A 19,542-nucleotide genomic window follows, 5' to 3' on the forward strand; every position below is an offset into this window, starting at 1 on the left:
TCTTTCTTTCTTTCTTTCTTTCTTTCTTTCTTTCTTCTTTCTTTCTTCTTATTTTGACAAGGTTTTGCTGTGTCACCCAGGCTAGAGTGCAGTGGCACGATCATGGCTCACTGCAGCCTCAACTGCTGGGGTCAAGCAATCCTCTTGACTCAGACTCCAAAGTAGCTGAGACCACAGGCACATGTCATCATGCTTGGCTAATTTTTTGATTTTTTTTTTTTGTAGAAATGGGGGGTTGGGATCACACTTTGTTGTCTGGGCTGGTCTCCACATCCAGAGCTTAAGTGATCCTCTTGCCTCAGCCTCCCACAGTGCTGGGTTTATGGGCATGAATCACTGCACCTAGCTGATATCCCTTCAGCAGAAAACCAGCTTCTGATTTTGTTTCCTTGGCTGTGCTTGGCAGGTCAGATGCCAAACCTACCATGAACATGCAAAAGTCCCAGGATGTGGACTGTTCAAGGAGCCTCTGACAGTCTGCCCAGCATTGGATATTGGATGATCATGTATTGCTCCTATACTTGAGGCCAAAAGTAAAAACACCTCTGCTGCTGTTTCAGGGCCAGGTGGGTGGAAGTTACCTTGGACAAAAATTATATAGAAGAAAGTCAATCTACATGAACCCGCAGAGAGGAGATAGATCCAATAGTGACCTGTTTGAATAAACACCCCATTTACAGGCCCCTGAATGGATGGAAACTTGAGCAGTCTGCTGAGGAAAGGACAAAGAGATCAGAGGTGAGCACTCAGAGAGGTGAGGATAGCTCTAGGAGACACATAATGGAGCCTCTGCGTGCTGAAAACCCATGTCACTGAGCAAGAGATCAGAGCATAGAGAATAGGAGCAGCACTCAAAGAAAGCAGCTCTGAGCTGGAGAAGGACCTACACCTGCAGATCAAATGTGCGCACCAGGTGCCAGTCAAAAAGAAGAAAAACAGATGAACACCTAGAAAGGCTCCAGCGGAATTCTTAAACTTCAGGGGCAAAGAAATAATCACCCAGCACATACCCCAGAAAGAACAGACTCATGACAAAAGAATACAAGTCAGGCATACCTTGACTTGTCTTTCACAGCATTTAATAGGGCACAAGATGGACAAACGATGACAGTTTTGAAGGTAAAAGGAGTCATCATATATGATCCCGCTCCTGTGTGAAAGAACAAGGAAGCTATCCTTCAAGAGGCAACAGCTCAGCTTCAATCCCACCCACCAACCTACACTCAGGAAGTTAGCAAAAAAACATGCCAGCCACCCGAAGGATGAATCGTGATAAAGAATCCACAAATAACCAACCTGGGCAGCATTAAAATGACAGCAAGCACCGAAGTCATTAAAACGCAGGATTCAGTTTAAATAACCGTTGTAAATATGTTTTGAAAGTAGAATACACAGTAAGCGTTAGTTCTGGGAAGAGAAGGAGATGTTAAAAATAAGTTAGGTACTTGGGAGGCTGAGGCAGGAGAATCGCTTGAATCCGGGAGGTGGAGGCTGCAGTGAGCTGAGATCGTGCCACTGCACTCCAGCCTGGGAGAGAGAGTGAGACTCTGTCTCAAAACAAAACAAAACAGGCAAACAAACAAAAGAATCGGGCTGTAACACCAGGCAAGCAGGAAGAGAGGGAGGGCCAAGATCAGGCCAAGCTGCTGACCAGGGCAGCGAGCAGGGATTAGGCGCCCAGCCTACAAGCTTGCAAAATGGTAGAGCAATCCAGCACCATTCAGGCAAGGATAAGTCCCAGGAAATCCAGTCCAGTGAGTCGAGCCTGAAGTGCGGGAGGACTTGGGGAGCTCTATCTGTTCTCCAGGTGCACATGCTCTAGGAGTGGCTCTTACTGAGGAAGAAAGAATGAGGTAACGAGTCTTGGGATGGAAGCAGAGAAATGCCACGGTTCTGGGACCTAGGACGACATAAGCATAGAAGTTCTCTGCAGACACTTGTATGACACAAATTATGGAGCAATTCGAATTACGGAGACAGCTGTAAGTGGTAGCTCACACCTGTAATCCCAGCATTTTGGGAGGCCGAGGCAGGAGGATCAAAGTCAGGAGTTCGAGAGCAGCCTAGCCAACATGGTGAAACCCCGTTTCTACTAAAAATATAAAAATTAGCTGGGCATGGTGGTGGGCACCTGTAATCCCAGCTACTTGGGAGGCTGAGGCAGGAGAATCCCTTGAACCTGGGAGGTGGAGGTTGCAGTGAGCCGAGATCATGCCGCTGCGCTCCAGCCTGGGCCACAGAGCAAGACTCTGTCTCAAAACAAACAAACAACAAACAAACAAAAAACTAGGTTGGAAGTTTCCAATCGTGCCTATGGAAGCTATGGGGAGGGGAATACAGTACTCCTCTCCCCAGCTTACAGCAATGTCATTCTTGACCTTCATGGGGCAAAAATTCTGTAATAGTGATGGAAATCCCCTGCTGTTTCTGTTTAGGTTTGCCTTGATCCATGGCCAAGGTCTCTCTTTCTGCCCTGTCCTTCAAAAGACTACCACGAGGGCTAAAATGTAGAAAGAAGGGTTTTATTGGTGATATCAGTTCCCAACCCGGGAAGGGGCAGTCTCTGGCCTGAACCGAAGGTGCTCTCTCTCCAAAGAGGGAAAAGACAAGTTGGCTTTTATGCCTCATAGGGTCTGGGTTACACAACAGAGTCATACATATTCAGCAGGTTTGGGGGAAACTATACATATTTATGAGCGGAGTAGAGTGCTTGTACAATGGGTAAACATATATGTAACATACATCCCGTGTTCACTGTGGGACGGGGTTTTAGCATTAAAATGAGGTGGAATTGGGCTCTTTACATCAAAAAGCAAACGACAGGACACAAAGGCAGTTTGTGTGCAGTCTCTATACGCTGGCTGAAAGCGGCTTGGGGTTTACAGGTGTTTATCAGGAAAGAAGGTTTGCAAGGCCAGTCCTCTGTCCCATCACAGTGGCAGTGGTCTGGGTCTTAAATCAGAGTTAGGGAGGGTCTGACATTTATTTAGTCTGATAAATCCAATTGTTAGGGAAATGCTCAAGACTGTAGTTTTTCTTGTAGTTGTAGGAATTTTAGGGAGTTGCTATGTCAATCAAATCCTGAGCCCTGGGCCTTGAGGTACCTTTTGTTTCCTTAACTTTAGGGTCCACAAAGGAGAATCTGTTTTGGTCTCTCAGATCACAGCCCTCATGTCCACAGATTGATTCCAGGTGTCCTCCTCTCCCTTGGGGGAAGTGTGGTGGGATGGACAAGAATCACTGACTGTTGGCTGGGCGCAATGGCTCACACCTGAAATTCTAGCACTTTGGGGGGCTGAGGCAGGTGAGTCACCTGAGGTCAGGAGTTCGAGACCAGCCTGGGCAACATGGTGAAACCCTGTCTGTACTAAAAATACAAAAAATTAGCCAGGCATGGTGGCACATGCCTGTAGTCCCAGCTCCTTGGGAGGCTGAGGCAGGAGAATCATTTGAATCTGGAAGGTGGAGGTTGCAATGAGCTAAGATTACGCCATTGCACTCCAGCCTGGGCAACAGAGCGAGACTCCATCTCAAAAAAAAACAAAAAAACAAAAAAACAAAAAAACAAAAAAAAAAAAAAGAAAAAGAAAAAAACACAAAAATCAGTCAGACATGGTGGTACATGCCTGTAATCCCAGCTAGTTGGTGGCAGGGTCAGGGAGGCGGGGCCGTGGCTGAGGCAGGAGAATTGCTTGAACTGGGGAGGCGGAGGTTGCAGTGAGCTGAGACCACGTCATGGCACTCCAGTCTGGGTAACAGAGGGAGACTGTGTCTCATTAAAAACAACAACAAAAAACAAAATTGTGGACTGTTTCAGGCAGGGTGTTTATGGGGGTGAGTCTGTTGGTGTGAGCTGTGTGCGCAGGGAGGGCTACTCCAAGAGCAGACCGGGTTTCTCTGTTTTGTGTCTGGGTTCTTTGTTGAGGAGTGTCCCATGTTCATCTCCTCCTGCCATCTTCCTCCTATTCCCACATACTGCTTCCTCTCCTCCCCCAAGTCCAGCTTCATTTGGCCTCTGCAAGGGGAAACACTGGTCTTAATAAAGCTGCATATCTTCCTCTGGCACTTTGAGAATCTGTGTTCTCACTTCATGACAGGCTACAGGAGGTAGGATGACCCTGAGGGTAAAAGCAAGAGAAGGGATGAAGGGAGAACAAGACTCACAGTCCAAGATCATGCAAATTGTCACACTGGATTCTATAACCCCTGTCACATTGCACCTATTTATTTATTTATTTTTTGAGATGGAATCTCGCTCTGCCACCCAGACTGGAGTGCAGTAGTGCGATCTTGGCTCATTGCAACCTCCGCCTCCCCAGATAAAACGATCCTCCCACCTCAGCCTCCCGAGTAGCTGGGATTACAAGCAAGTGCCACCACACCCAGCTAATTTTTGTATTTTTAGTAGTGATGAGGTTTCACCATATTGGCCAGGCTGGTCTCGAATTCCTGACCTCAAATGATCCACCTGCCTCAGCCTCCCAAAGTGCTGGGATTACAGGCATGAGCCACTGTGCCTGGCCTCTATAGCCTTTCATACTGTGGAATATAATACTCATGAAACAAGTGCACAAAACAAAGATATACAACTTAATGATTTATCACAAAGCAAACACCCATATAACCACTGCCCAGCCAAGAGACAGAACTTGGTCAGTGCCCCCTCCCAAACACCACAACTTTTTCCACCCTGACTTTTATTAGGAATCATTTACTTGCTTTTCTTCATCATTCACTACCTAAACATGCATTCTCAAACTTGAGTTCCAGTGTGTCTTGGTTCTTGCACCGAAGTCCTACAGGATGTATTATTTGTGGGCCCAGCTTCTTTTACTCAAAGTTGTGTCTGTACATTCATCCATCCATACAATTCAAGCATGTATCTTGAGCCCATTTGCTTGTGTTGCTGCGTGGTGCTTTGTTGTGGATGCTGTAACTTAGTTATCCATTCGACTGTTGATGGACGCTTGGGCTGAGTCCATTTCTTGGCTGTGACAGACAATCCTGTTATGAGCTCTCTGGTTTCCATCTCTCAGTACACACATGCCGGCACCTCTGCTGAGTGCATCCCCTAAACCATTCGTGCAGCACACCTTGTGGCTTTATTACCCTCTAACTTCTGCCGCTGAGTTCTTGATTTGGGGACGTGTTTTTTAGCCCTGGTGTTTACATCCTGACTTATGAATGCTTGAGTGACATTGTCACAGGACATAAAAAGTCATTGTAAATGACAATACTGGTAAACGTTGAAATAGTGGTATCACAGCTGTCGAACTCACACGTGGAAGTTCTCATGGACACACATTGTGGTTTGGGTTATGTGGCACTCCCCACGGATGGGTGAGTGTGACTTTTCCTAGCTGAAGTCTTTGCTCTTGAAGCAACGGTGTGAACATAATGACTGCCTTCTTGGCTTACCAGCTTTGAACTTATACAATTCTTTTTTTTTTTTTTTTTTTTTTGAGACGGAGTCTCGTTCTGTCGCCCAGGCTGGAGTGCAGTGGCCGGATCTCAGCTCACTGCAAGCTCCGCCTCCTGGGTTCATGCAATTCTCCTGCCTCAGCCTTCCCAGTAGCTGGGACTACAGGTGCCCGCCACCTCGCCCGGCTAGTTTTTTGTATTTTTAGTAGAGATGGGGTTTCACCATGTTAGCCAGGATGGTCTCGATCTCCTGACCTCGTGATCCGCCCGTCTCTGCCTCCCAAAGTGCTGGGATTACAGGCTGGAGCCACTGCACCCGGCTAATTATAGTATTGTATATAAAGTGAGGCTTTACTAATATTGTATAATTCAAAAGTACATTAAAAAGCATCTTCAATGTACCACTGAGTGGCTACTTCCTCAGCCATGGAAATATCCAATAAAAGACCAAGATTGGGTTGTGACGGAATAGATATGAATGGATCAATAACAAGGAAGGCTATAGAAACAGTAATTGAAAACCTCCCAGGAAAGAAAAGCCCAGGACTGATGGCTTCATGGGTGAATTCCACCAAACGTTTAAAGAAGAATTAATGCTAAACTTTCTCAAACTCTTCCAAAAAAATTGAAGAGGCGGGAACACTTTCAAAAGCATTTTACAAGGCCAGCATTATTTACATATCAAAGCCAGATAAAGACACTACAAGAAAAGAAAATTACAGGACTGGACGGGTGCAGTGGCTCACATTTGTAATCCCAGCACTTTGGGAGGCCAAGGCAGGTGGATCACGAGATTGAGACTATCCTGGCCAACATGGTGAAACTCCATCTCTATTAAAAATACAAAAATTAGGTAGGCATGGTGGCATGTGCCTGTAGTCCCAGCTACTTGAGAGGCTGAGGCAGGAGAATCATTTGAACTCGGGAGGTGGAGGTTGCAGTGAGCCGAGATCATGCCATTGCACCCCTGCCTGGTGACATAGCAAGACTCTGTCTCCAAAAAAATAAAAAGAAAAAAGAGAAAAGAAAAAAAAAAAAGAAAGAAAATTACAGGACCGTATCCCAGATGAACTTAGATGCAGAAATTGTCAACAAAATACTAGCCAACCAAATCCGACATGTAAGTATAAATAATATAAATATATCATATATATTTTTATGTAAATAGTTACAAATATAATATCAGAAGGAATCTACAAAAATGTTATCAGGGCTGATTTTTGGGGTGGAGGAGAGGTGGCGTTATGGATAATTTTTTCTTCTTTTTGCTTTCTGTTGATTTCCTAAATGTCTGTGTTAAGTATGTTTACTTTTCCAACTAGAAAAAAATTATGAATTATTATTTTAAAAAATGAAATCATAAAGAGCAAAAAAGAAGCCATATAAAAAATGGCATACATGCGGTCAACAAGCATATGAAAAAAGCTCAACATCACTGGTTATTAAGGAAATGCAAATGAAAACCACAGTGAGACACCATGTTATACCAATGTCTGAATGGTTATAATTAGAAAATCAAAAATAACAGATGCTGGCAAGGTTTCAGAGAAAAGAAACATTGACATACTGTTAATGGGAGTGTAAATTATTGTGGAAAGTAGTGTGATGATTTCTCAATGAGCCAAAAACAGAACTACCATTGGACCCAGCAATCCTGTTACTGGGTATATATTCAAAGGAACATAAATCATTCTATCATAAAGACACATGCATGCATATGTTCCCTGCAGCATTATTAACAATGACAAAGACATGGAATCAACCTAAATGTCCATCAATGGTAGAAAATGTGGTATATATACAGCATGGAATACTATGCAGCCATAAAAAAGAACAAGATCATGTCCTATGCAGAAACATGGATGGAGTTGAAGGCCATTATTCTTAGCAAACTAATGCAGGAACAGAAAACCAAATACTGCATGTTCTCATTTATAAGTGGGAGCTAAATGATGGGAACTCACAGACATGTAGAGGGGAACAACACACAGTGGGGTCTATTGGAGAGTGGAGGGTGGGAGAAAGAAGAGGATCAGGAAAAATGACTATTGAGTACTAGGCTTAATACCTTGGTGATGAAATAATCTGTATAACAAACCCCTATGACATGGGCTTACCTATGTAGCAAACCTGCACATGCAACCGTGAACTTAAAAGTTAAAAAGAAAAAAAGAAACTGGAAAGCTATAATTTAACTTGAAATATAAGACTACATGTTTATTGCTCTTGTGTATGAAATTTGACTCTAAAGTTTTTGGTAACTGAAGTCAGATAAAAATCTTAAGTAATGTGTCAGCCTCATCATGTGATAGAAAGAAGCAAATCAGTTCTCTAAGAAGCCTCAACTTTTATTCCAGTCATAAACTGTAAGAGGAATTTTTCAGGCCAATAGATCACTTTCTCAGGGACATTAAATGACTAATAGACAAGGTCTTCAATAGTCAGGTTTCTTTCTCTCCCAGACATTCAGCTCCAGACTCAAGGGCCATGACATAAAATCCCCTTTCAAGGAAAGTAATTTGACAGGTGTCAGTTATTGTAGTAGGAATTACTTGCTTTCTGTTCCCTCCTTTGATCAAGGTTGGAAATTGGGAATCTGTATGATTGATTGACAGGCCCCTAAGTATGGTAGCTGTATCAGTTAGGGTTAGGGTTCTCTAGAGAGAAATAACTAATAGGATAGATGTATATACAAAGGGGAGTTTACGAAGGAGTATTGACTCACACAGTCGCAAGGTCAGGTCTTACAATAGACTGTCTGCAAGCTGAGGAGCAAGGAAGCCAGTCTGAGTCCCAAAGCTGAGGAACTTGGAGTCCAATGTTTGAGGGCAGGAAGCATCCAGCAGAGGAGAAAGATACAGGCTGGGAGGCTAAGCCAGTCTAGTCTTTTCACGTTTTTCTGCCTGCTTCATGTTCTAGCTTCACTGGCAGCTAATTAGCTGGTGCCCACCCAGATTGAGGGTGGGTCTGCCTCTCCCAGTCCACTGAATCAAATGTTAATCTCTTTTGGCAACACCCAGAACAATGCTTTGCATCCTTCAATCCAATCAAGTTGACATTCAATATTAACCATCACAGTAGCCTGTACAATTCCTTCAAAGTATTTACTGTCCCTCTGTATCAGGCCCAACCTCACAGGGTTACATTCCATGGTTCCCCCTGATCCCCATGCCCTGTGCGAGGAGCTAGTCCATATCTCATTGACATGAGGCCTGGCCATGTTCCCTGTTATGGGCAATGGAATAAGAACAAGAGTGGAAGATGTTGCATCCATGCAGAAACGTTAAAGAACACTGCAAGATCTGGACAATGTCCTCTTACTTTTGCAATAAGATCTGAAGGCGTGGCACCTTCAGTTTGAGCCCTGGGATGAACCAGATGAGGAGCAGAAGAGTAACTGAACCGTAAAGGACAAGTTAACACAAACATGGGGGAATCTTGCATTGTCGAAAGCTGCTGAGCCATCCAGGGTTGCTAGTTACTGCTGTGAAATCTAGCAAAAGCTGAAGACTGCATTTCTCACACTGGTCAACTCACTAGTAAGTGCTTAGAGTGTGGGTGTTAATTCTGCTCATGAAAACAAAATTCATATGCTTTATAAGCAGAAGGTTTCCCTTTCTCAGATGAGCCATTCCAGGGGTTTATAGAAGAGGTTCAGGGAGTCCATCAATCTTTTGTAGTGCAAAATTTTATGTTTGTATACTTATGTGCATTTGGGGAGATTGCGAAGAGTTGGATGGTCGTGGGTCCATGGATTTTTTTGGATTCTCAAAGCAGTCCAAGACCTAAAATAGATCAAACAATGCTGTGGTAGATACTAAACATGCAGGCTGTAAATTTGATGTTTATTTATTTATTTAGTTTTGAGACAGAGTCATACTTTGTCACCCAGGCTGGAGTGCAGTGGTGTGATCTCTGCTCTCTGCAACCTCTGTCTGTCAGGCTCAAGCAATTCTTGTGCCTCAGCCTCCTGAGTAGCTGGGATTATAGGTGCGTGCCACCATGCCTGGCTAATTCTTTTGTATTTGTTGGTAGAGACGGGGTTTTGCCATGTTGACGAGGCTGGTCTTGAACTCCTGACCTCAGATCCACCCTCCTCGGCCTCTCAAAGTGCTGGGATTAAAGGCTGATGTTTATTTATGAAAGTAGCCTGGCCGGGCGCGGTGGCTCAAGCCTGTAATCCCAGCACTTTGGGAGGCCGAGACGGGCGGATCACGAGGTCAGGAGATCGAGACCATCCTGGCTAACACGGTGAAACCCCGTCTCTACTAAAAATACAAAAAAGCTAGCCGGGCGAGGTGGCGGGCGCCTGTAGTCCCAGCTACTCCGGAGGCTGAGGCAGGAGAATGGCATAAACCCGGGAGGCAGAGCTTGCAGTGAGCTGAGATCCGGCCACTGCACTCCAGTCCGGGCGACAGAGCGAGACTCCGCCTCAAAAAAAAAAAAAAAAAAAAAAAAAACAAAAAGGAGTAGCCTAACTGTTCTCATCCTGAGAGCAGCGGTTTCCTTCTTTTTAAAAAAAAAAAAAACTCAAAAAAAAAAAAAAAAGAAAAGAAAAAGAAAAATACATCTTTGTGCAGTTCACTTGCTTCTCCTCTCTTCCTAGGAATAGCAGTGGCAGTGAACTGCACAAATATTTACTTTTCTTCTCAAAGAAGTTTAGGCCAGAGAAAGTGTCTGGATGATTTCAGATAATCCTATGGGGTGGTTTTGGCCTGCAACATTTCAGGGTATATATTGCCAGTCACCTGTGTCAAAAAGGAACATGACTTCTGCCAAATGTGTAATTTTTTGCAAGTTGGTTTTTCGGTTGGGGCCCCAGAAGGAGTGAGTTGTTCATTGTAGTCCCAGATAAGCAAGTGAATTGGCTTGTCGGATGGAATTGTTTAGGCCAACCCATTTTGCTTTGCAGAGTTGCTATGAACTATTCTTTGGATGTCAAGTTTTGCAACCATTTCAGCTGCTTCTAGGTGGCCTTTGTGGTCTGAAGTGATAAATCCACGCCCTTTGTGATGAAGAAGGATGGATATCCGTATTGCTTTGCTAGGAGAGCATGCATCATGATTACCTGATGTTGAAATAAGTATGTATTTAGGTCTGAGTCCAAGAGAGAGCTCAGCATTAATGCATATTCACCAAGCAGGTTCTGTTTCTCTCCACTGGAATCCAGCTATGATGCTGTGGTTCACACCCAGCAGGGTAACAGTAATAGTGGATTTTGGTAATGTCTGCATAGCTTGAGACAACTGTGGCTTTGGCTTGTAAAATAAAATGCTGACGATAGATTAATTTAGAATGCTTCATTTGAACAATCTTCCTAGTCAACTTATCAATAACAAGAAACAGCATAGAGCTAAAATCAGTCATGTAACCACGGGGCCTAAAATTTACTCTTCATGAAAAAGTTGCTGCATGTCCCAGTCTAGTGAGTTTTTGGGAGGAGCACTGGGGGAAACTTTTAAAAGAGGGATGCTGTAAGCCTGTGGGCTTTTAATTTTGTGAAGGGGGTGCATTTCATATATGAAAACTGGATACATTTCATTCAAGCTACAGGGTCTGTACCTGAGCAATAAATTAGACAGTTGAATATGACTTGCTTTAGGTGGTTGACTAAATGTTGTACAAGTTTCCAAATAACAAAGTCCGTAGTTTGTTAGGGCAATCCTGGTAGCTGCTATTCACCCTTGAAAGGATTGCCATTCCAGCTTTCCTTCCTGACAAAAGGTGGCCCTTGTCCTGCTACTCTCTGCACAGTTACTCTAGCTGAGCTAGAGTTCCTCAAACTCCTGACCTCAGGTGATATGCCCACCTCGGCCTCCTAAAGTGCAGGGATTACAGGCAAGAGGCACCCTGCCTGGCGTTATCCTGCACGCTCTATAGCAAAAAATGCAAACACTAACCTTGTACTTCCCAACTGGATGCCAGAAACAAGCGTCCTCCTAGCCACTTATTTTCCCCTTACTCTACACCCAATCAATTACCAAATTTGTCTCTTTGATCTCCTAATTATCTCTCAAATTTATTTGCTTTTCTCCATCTCAACTATTGCTGGTGCAAGGCACCACCCTCTTCTGCAGGTAAGACTGCAGCAGCCTCAATTGCTTGCATCACCTCCTCTCTTGCTCTCTCCAGTCTATTCCCCGCTCTAAGGCAAGGCTTTGCTATAATCTGTTGATGCCTAAGCAGAGCCTAAGATCTTTCATCCTGCCTTAGAATCCTAGCTGGAAGAAGAAGCTTTGGTCACTTGGTAGGATTTATCCATCTCAACTGTCCAGTCTCAAATTTACCCCAAGCAAAACTTTGCTGTGACAAGGGCAGATCCTTCTCAGCCCATTAGGGTCCCACCTTGGGATTCTGAGAAGATTCCAACCCAGTGCAATGCTACATGCAATTTACAAACACTTGTTGAGCATCTATTCTGTCTCAACATTGGGCTAGGCATGAAGGATATCATCCATGTTCCCTAACTCCACAAAGGGAAACACTCAGACATTTCTCAAACATGTGTACCCATCGCTTCCACCTTTCTGCTCAACAGGTGTTCTCATGTGACGTGTCAGAGAGAATAGAAATGTATTTCATCAGAGAGATGTAACCTCCTTCAAATCCCCCTCTGCAATCTTATGACATCATCTCCTTCTGAGCCATTATTTCATTTTCTCTTGTTCTGTGGTAAGGGTGTCCCTCTTCCAAGCTAACATCTCTGTCTCTAGAATTAACATCTCCAACTCTACCCTGGATCCCATCTCTTCCACTTACTTGGGAACTTGCTCATGGGAAAGACTCTTTGTAAAAATATTTATTTATTTATTTTTAATTTATTTTTTGAGATGGAGTCTCGATCTGTTACCCAGGTTGGAGTACAGTGGCGTGATCTTGGCTCACCACAATCTCTGCCTTCTGAGTTCAAGCGATTCTTCTGGCTCAGTCTCCAAAGCAGCTGGCACTACAGGCGTGGGCCACCATGCCTGGCTAATTTTTGTATTTTTAGTAGAGACATGGTTTCACTATGTTGGCCAGGCTGGTCTCAAACTCCTGACCTCGTGATCTGCCTGCCTCTGCCTCCCAAAGTGCTGGGATTATAGGCGTGAGCCACCGCACCTGGCTGGGAAAGCCTCTTTTGCTCTCTCCTGCTCTGCTTCTCCACGTCAACTCAACGTGTCCATATTTCTCCCACTTTAAAAATCAGAATATTTCTTTGATCTCATTTCAGTTGTCTGCTCTGCTTCCTGTACTTTTTCTTTCTATTCATTGCCAAGATTCTTAAAAGACTGTTTGGGCTCATTATCTACTCTTTCTTATTTTCTTCTTTTTAAATTTTTATTTATTTGAGATGGAGTCTTGTTCTGTGGCCCAGGCTGTAGTGCAGTGGCACAATCTAAGCTCACTGCAATCTGTGCCTCCTGGGTTCAAGGGATTCTCCTGCCTCACCCTGGATTCTTGAACACAGGGAATCAGCTCTAAAGCCTATGCTTGAGTAGCTGGGATTACAGGCATCCACCATCACACCTGGCTAATTTTTGTATTTTTAGTAGAAGCGGGATTTCTCCATATTGGCCAGGCTGGTCTCAAACTCTTGACCTTGAGCGATCCACCCATCTCAGCCTCCCAAAGTGCTGGGATTACAGGTGTGAGCCATCATGTCTGGCCTCCTTTTCTTTGCAAGTCACTGCACTCTGGTTTGCACCCCGTCACCCAGGAGACACTGCACTAGCCACCATCACAAATGGCTGGCTTCGTGCTAAATCCAACGGGTCCTTCTCAGTCTTTCTTCATGGAACTTTCAGAAACATTTGACACTGTTGCCTACTCCATCCTACTCTATCCTACCTGGAACAGCCTGTTCCTATGTTTCCCATTGATGGCTGTAGTTACATAGCATGTGAAGAGCATAGACTTTAGAGTTGACTGTCTGCGTTCAAATCCTGGTTCCAGCACTTACTTACTAGCTGTGTGCCATTGGACAAGTTCCATAAATTCTCTGTGCCTTTGACTCTTAGAAGTATTGTGAGGATTAAATTAGTTAACACATATAAGACATTGGGATCCATGCCTGTTACAAAATATGTGCTAAATAATTGCTTGCTGTAATTACCTCGTTTGTATTTTTCCCTTTGACTTCTCTCTCCTTAAATGTGGGTGTCTGGCCCTTCTATCCAGCATGACCTGGTTTCCCTGGGTTATCTCATTTGCCCCTTTACACCATCTATACGTTGATCATTTCCACATCATTATCCCAGCACTCTCACCTAAGCTGCAAATCTATATATCCAATTGCCTGCAGCACACATCTGTGGTATAAATGTATCACATTTATATCCACTGTACCTAATGTTGAACTCATCATATTCTTTCTCAAAGCTGCTTCTGAGAGCGGAGAAAGGAAGAAACCAGTCAGGCAGTCAGTTAGGGTGGGTCCTTGGTTAAATTCTTTCAAACAAAAGAATAGCCTAAAAAAATCAAGCTGCAGGCACAGATAAGGGAACTTGCTCAGAGGGGCTTACCTTAAACATGCCCACAGTCACATAAGAAAGGCTACATAGGAGACTTGCCTCGTCATATCTGCAATGCAAAATTCCATCCCCTGACACATGTGCAGTAAGGAGAACAAAGCAACAAGAAGTAACTCAAGCTAAGGGCCCACATGCGCACTGGGAGGATAGGGTGGAGTTACCAGAAATTTGTGCCTTATGCAAATGAGATGCCCAGCTCTCATCAGTTTCTTATAAAAGCATTGACATTCAACTGTGCCCTCTCCATGGCAGAGATCTTTCTTCTTTCACTCATTAAACTCTTGCTCCAACCTTACCCTTATTGTCCATGCTCCTTAATATTCTTGGTCATGGGGCAAAGAATGCTGGGTGTACCTCAAACAATGAGAGATGGCTACATTGTAGTGCATTGGAGAGACTGTAACACTTATTTTGCACTCTTTTTTTTTTTTTGAGATGGAGTTTTACTCTGGTTGCCCAAGCTGGAGTGCAGTGGCACAGTCTCAGCTTACTGCAGCCTCCACCTCCTGGGTTCAAGCAAGTCTCCTGTTTCAGCCTCTTAAGTAGCTGGGATTACAGGCATCTGCCATCATGCCTAGCTAATTTTTGTATTTTTAGTAGAGACGGGGTTTTACCATGTTGGCCAGGCTGGTCTCAAACTCTTGACCTCAGGTGATCTGCCCATCTTGACGTCCTAAGTGCTGGGGTTACAGGCATGAGCCACGTGCTTGGCCTTACTCTGGATTCTCAAGCCTGTAATCCCAGCACTTTGGGAGGCCGAGACGGGCAGATCACGAGGTCAGGAGATCGAGACCACCCTGGCTAACCCGGTGAAACCCCGTCTCTACTAAAAAATACAAAAAAACTAGCCCGGCGAGGTGGCGGGCGCCTGTGGTCCCAGCTACTGGGGAGGCTGAGGCAGGAGAATGGCGTTAACCCGGGAGGCGGAGCTTGCAGTGAGCCAAGATCCGGCCACTGCACTCCAGCCTGGGCGACAGAGCGAGACTCCATCTCAAAAAAAAAAAAAAAAAAAAAAAAAAAAACTCTGGATTCTCTATAGCAAAAAATGGAAACACTAACCTTGTACTTCCCAACTGGATGCCAGAAACAAGCGTCCTCCTAGCCACTGATTTCCCCCTCACTCTACACCCAATTACCAAATTTGCCTCTTTGATCTCCTAATTATCCCTCAAATTTATTTGCTTTTCTCAATCTCCATTGTTTTTGGTGCAAGGCACCACCCTCTTCTGTAGGTAACACTGCAGCAGCCTCAACTGATTGCATCACCTCCTCTCTTGCTCTCTCCAGTCCATTCCCTGCTCTAAGGCAAGGCTTTGCTATAATCTGTTGATGCTTCTACTGTTGTAAGGATGTCTCACAACATACCTGGAAGCCTCTGTCTTCACCTTCAAGGTCCTGCTCCCCTCAACCTCATCTTAACCTGTCCATACTTTTTTTTTTTTTTTGAGACAGCATCTCACTCCCGTCATCCAAGCTGGAGTGCAGTGGCACAATCATGGTTCACTGCAGCCTTGACTTCTTGTGTTCAAATGATTCTCTGACCTCAGCCTCCCAGGTAGCTGGGACTGCAGGTGTGCACCACAAAGCCTCACTAAGTTTTTGTATTTTTAGTAGAGATGGGGTTTTGCCAAGTTTCCCAGGCTGGTCTTGAACTCCTGGGCTCAAGCAATCCACCCACGCAGACCTCCCAAAATGCTGAAATTGCAGGAGTGAACCACTGCCCCTGGCCCTGCCTATACTTTTTGACCCGGACACTCTAATCTCCTTTGGACTCATGCTTCTTGGGCTCTCTCCTCCTTCGAAGGCTTACCACACACAGCATAACAGAGAGGCTAAAAGGTTGGACTGAAAACTGCTGGCTTCACATCCCAGCTCCACTTTTTAGATGATGTAACCCTGGGCAAGTTACCTAATCTCACTGGGCCTCAATTTTCCTATATATAAAACAAGCATGAATATAATATTCACCTCATAAAGTGTATTAGTTCATTCTCATGCTGCTAATAAAGACATACCTGAGACTGGGTAATTTATAAAGGAAAGAGGTTTAATGGACTGGCTGTTTCACATGGCTGGAGAGGCCTCACAATCATGGTGGAAGGTGAAGGGGGAGCAAAGTTACGTCTTACATGGTGACAGGCACGAGAGTATGTGTAGGGGAACTCCCCTTTATAAAACTGTCAGATCTCGTGAGACTTATTCACTATCACGAGTACAGCATGGGAAAAACCTGTCCCCATGATTCACTTACCTTCCACTGGGTCCCTCCCATAACACGTGGGGATTATTGGAGCTACAATTCAAAATGAGATTTGTGTGGGGACACAGCCAAACCATATCATAAAGTGTTTACAGAGATTCAATGGAAAAACGTAAGTAAACATCTATATAGAGGTTTGTTAAATACATTGTCGTTCCTCTGTCTGGAATAGTTTTCTTACTCTCTTCTCCTGGCTCCTGTTCATATTTCAATTTCAGATACCCTATTTCTTCTGGGAAGTGTCCTCTGATTCCTCACGTCTGGGATAAGCACTCTTCCCATGTATCCTTGGGACACTGTTATTCAATGGCTTACTTGTCTTTATCCCCTACTATTCTGTAATGTATTTGAGGGTAAGGACTGTGTCTACTTTATTTACATTTGATTTTAAGAGCTGGGCCCATTTTGGGCATGGCATAAATAGTCATGTATAATAGTGAATATGATAATAGTGGTAGCAGGAATACTAAATTATGCCTAAAGAATTATGGATACACTAGGAAGGCAGTGGGTACTAATCTCATGGGGTGTGTGGGCTGAAAGAACCGTGAAGGCTTCACAGGGAAGGCGAGTGGGAGCGGGAGCTCCAGTGAAGTGTAAGGTTTGCTCGAGTGGGGAGGCGGATCCCGAACAGAAAAAGCAACACGAGAAAGGCTGAGGAGTGGAAGCATGACTCTGTGGTGTTCAGATTCGGGAATTATGGGGAAGTGCCTTGGGTGTAGATGATCTCGAAAGAGCGGGGTGAGGCCAGATGGGGAAGGGCCTTGAATACCATGCCAACGGCTTGGGCTTCAACCCAACACCTCAATCACATGTGGAGACTGGACTGGTGTGCTCTCTCTCACCCTGCCAAGGTGCACGTGTAATTCGCAGGTCCATTTTGCAGCCACACAAAGTCCTCGTTGGGTCTTTGCCACAGCAATCGCTGAAACTTCATAGAGCTTTGACGGTTCTTTTATTGATACCTAAACTGAGGCTCAGTTCCCAACTCTGAAGTTTCTGTGGAGGCTGTGGTCACTACAGGATGAGAACCTAAGGGCTTGTGGACTGGACGTTGAGTATACACCTTGCCGTGTGTAGATAAGACAGAGAAATTGCCTTCACAGGTTCCAGGAACTCCCATACCTTGCTGGACTGTGAGTTCCTTAAGGAAGAAAGCATGTCTGTTTTATTCTCAGATGTGCCAAGCACACAATAGGTACTCAATATGTATTTCCTGTGGCACGAGTCTGGGGAAAAGGGCTGAGGTTGGTGCACATTAGGAACCAGCTTAGTAGTCATTGCCTAGGTGAGGATGTCCCCCAAGTGAGGTCATGCACTCCACAGCATTTGAAGGGATATGACATCCCGTGGCTGACATCCTAGTACAGGGAACAGGCTCCAGGTACTTTAGGAAAACTGGCCTTGTAGGATTAAACGAGGCAGAAACACAGTTCCTTGGAGAAGACCAAAGAAAGCGTGGGGGAAAATGCAAAGTGTCTTCATGGTCACTTTCTTGACCTGGTTGGGACCAACTCAAGGTCATGCCCCCAAGACTGTAACATCACTACGCTAGCACTGGTTGACCTGGTTGGAACCAGCTCAAGGTCAGGCCCTCACAGTTGCAACCAGGCTGAAGCAGGCAGGCAAAACGGATCAGAAGGAGCTTGCGGAAGTCTTAGCAGCACATGACCCAAACGAAGAGGTTCTTGTCTGATGTTCTTACGAAGGGTAACATTGGCATCACAATACTAGGGCTCAAACTCTGTCTGTGGGGCTCCCTGATCTCCCTCCACGTCCTGGCATGACTGCTTTGTGTACTTTGGTCTCATCCTCTTTTGCCACAGATGGGCTTATTTCATGCCATGGAGAAAGATGACTCCTGGCAGTTAAAGCATCACATCCTTCCAACCCTATAATCCCAAATCCCACAGGCAGGTCTCCCAGCTATCCCCAGCAGAAAAATCCTGGGAAAGGAATCTGAGTGGCTCAACTAGAAATCTGTGTTCAAGCCTTAACGGATCCCCGTGGCCAGAAAGATGCTGCCTTCTGAATGGCCAGACCCTAGTCGGGTACCCACTTCTCAGCCAGGGGTGGAATCATGACTCTGCAATTGACAGCCTCACCAGAGCCATTCACAACTGGGGCAGAAGGTGAGTTTCCGGAAAGAAAGGAGATGCAAGACAGCCCCAAACAACAGATATCTTTGACCAAACCCAGCTGCTCTTCCTAACCGCTCCCTTCCCCCCCGTCCCTGAGTCAGCTCCCCTATTTTCCAGATGAATCATCTCCATCTTCTGCAGATTCTATCTGTTCAAAGTTTCAATCATGGGCCTGTTAATTAGGCCTGTTCCTCACTGTGCTTCGGTGCCTTTGGTTCTGTGACACGGGGCTGCAGGGAAAAGCAGCTAAAGAGGACTAATTAAGACTCAGAGTGCTTTCAACAACGTACATGGAAATGAACAAATTAACTGACGATGGCAAAAAGGCAATATTGCCCCAGTGGGGATTCCGCATATGGAGATAACATTAAGGAGTACGATAGTCATTGAGAGGAAACGATGAATTATGAGTGATATTCAGTCCCATTACCTCTGAGGTGTCACATGTAATAGCAGGAAAATGTCAGAAGATGTTAAGAGACAAAACAAACCGAGGTTAAGGGAGCTCCATAGGGGGAAGCTGAGCCGGGAAACAGTGAGAGTCTGCTGCAGGGAGGTGTTGCTTGCAGTCAGGGGACTGGTCCCAGCAAAAAATGGCCTGTTGTTGCTGACCGTTCTTTGCAAGTATGTGACAATCTGCTTGATGAATGAAGACTCCTTTTCTGTTAGGCTTGGACAATGCTGAAAAGACAGCTCTGCGCACTGCGGGAGGACTCCGTGAGTTTCCCTGGGGGTACATCGAAGACAGTGGGTCTCAAAATGTGGGCCAGGGACTGTCACCATCTGGAATAACCTTTATTCCAGGATTGCTCAGCAAAGCAAATTCCCTTTTTTTTTCTTTTTTTTGAGACGGAGTCTTGCTCTGTCGCCCAGGCTGGAGTGCAGTGGCGCGATCTCGGCTCACTGCAAGCTCCGCCTCCTGGGTTCACACCATTCTCCTGCCTCAGCCTCCTGAGTAGCTGGGACTACAGGCGCCCGCCACCTCACCTGGCTAGTTTTTTGTATTTTTTAGTAGAGACGGGGTTTCACCATGTTAGGCAGGATGGTCTCGATCTCGTGACTTCGTGATCCGCCCATCTCGGACTCCCAAAGTGCTGGGATTACAGGTTTGAGCCACCGCGCCCCCCCCCCCCCCCCCCCACCCCCCCCCCCGCCCCTTTTTTTTTTTTGAGATGGAGCCTCACTTCATTGCCCAGGCTGGAGGGCA

This window comes from Piliocolobus tephrosceles, chromosome 8, assembly GCF_002776525.5.
Source record: "Piliocolobus tephrosceles isolate RC106 chromosome 8, ASM277652v3, whole genome shotgun sequence".
Lineage (NCBI taxonomy): Eukaryota > Metazoa > Chordata > Mammalia > Primates > Cercopithecidae > Piliocolobus > Piliocolobus tephrosceles.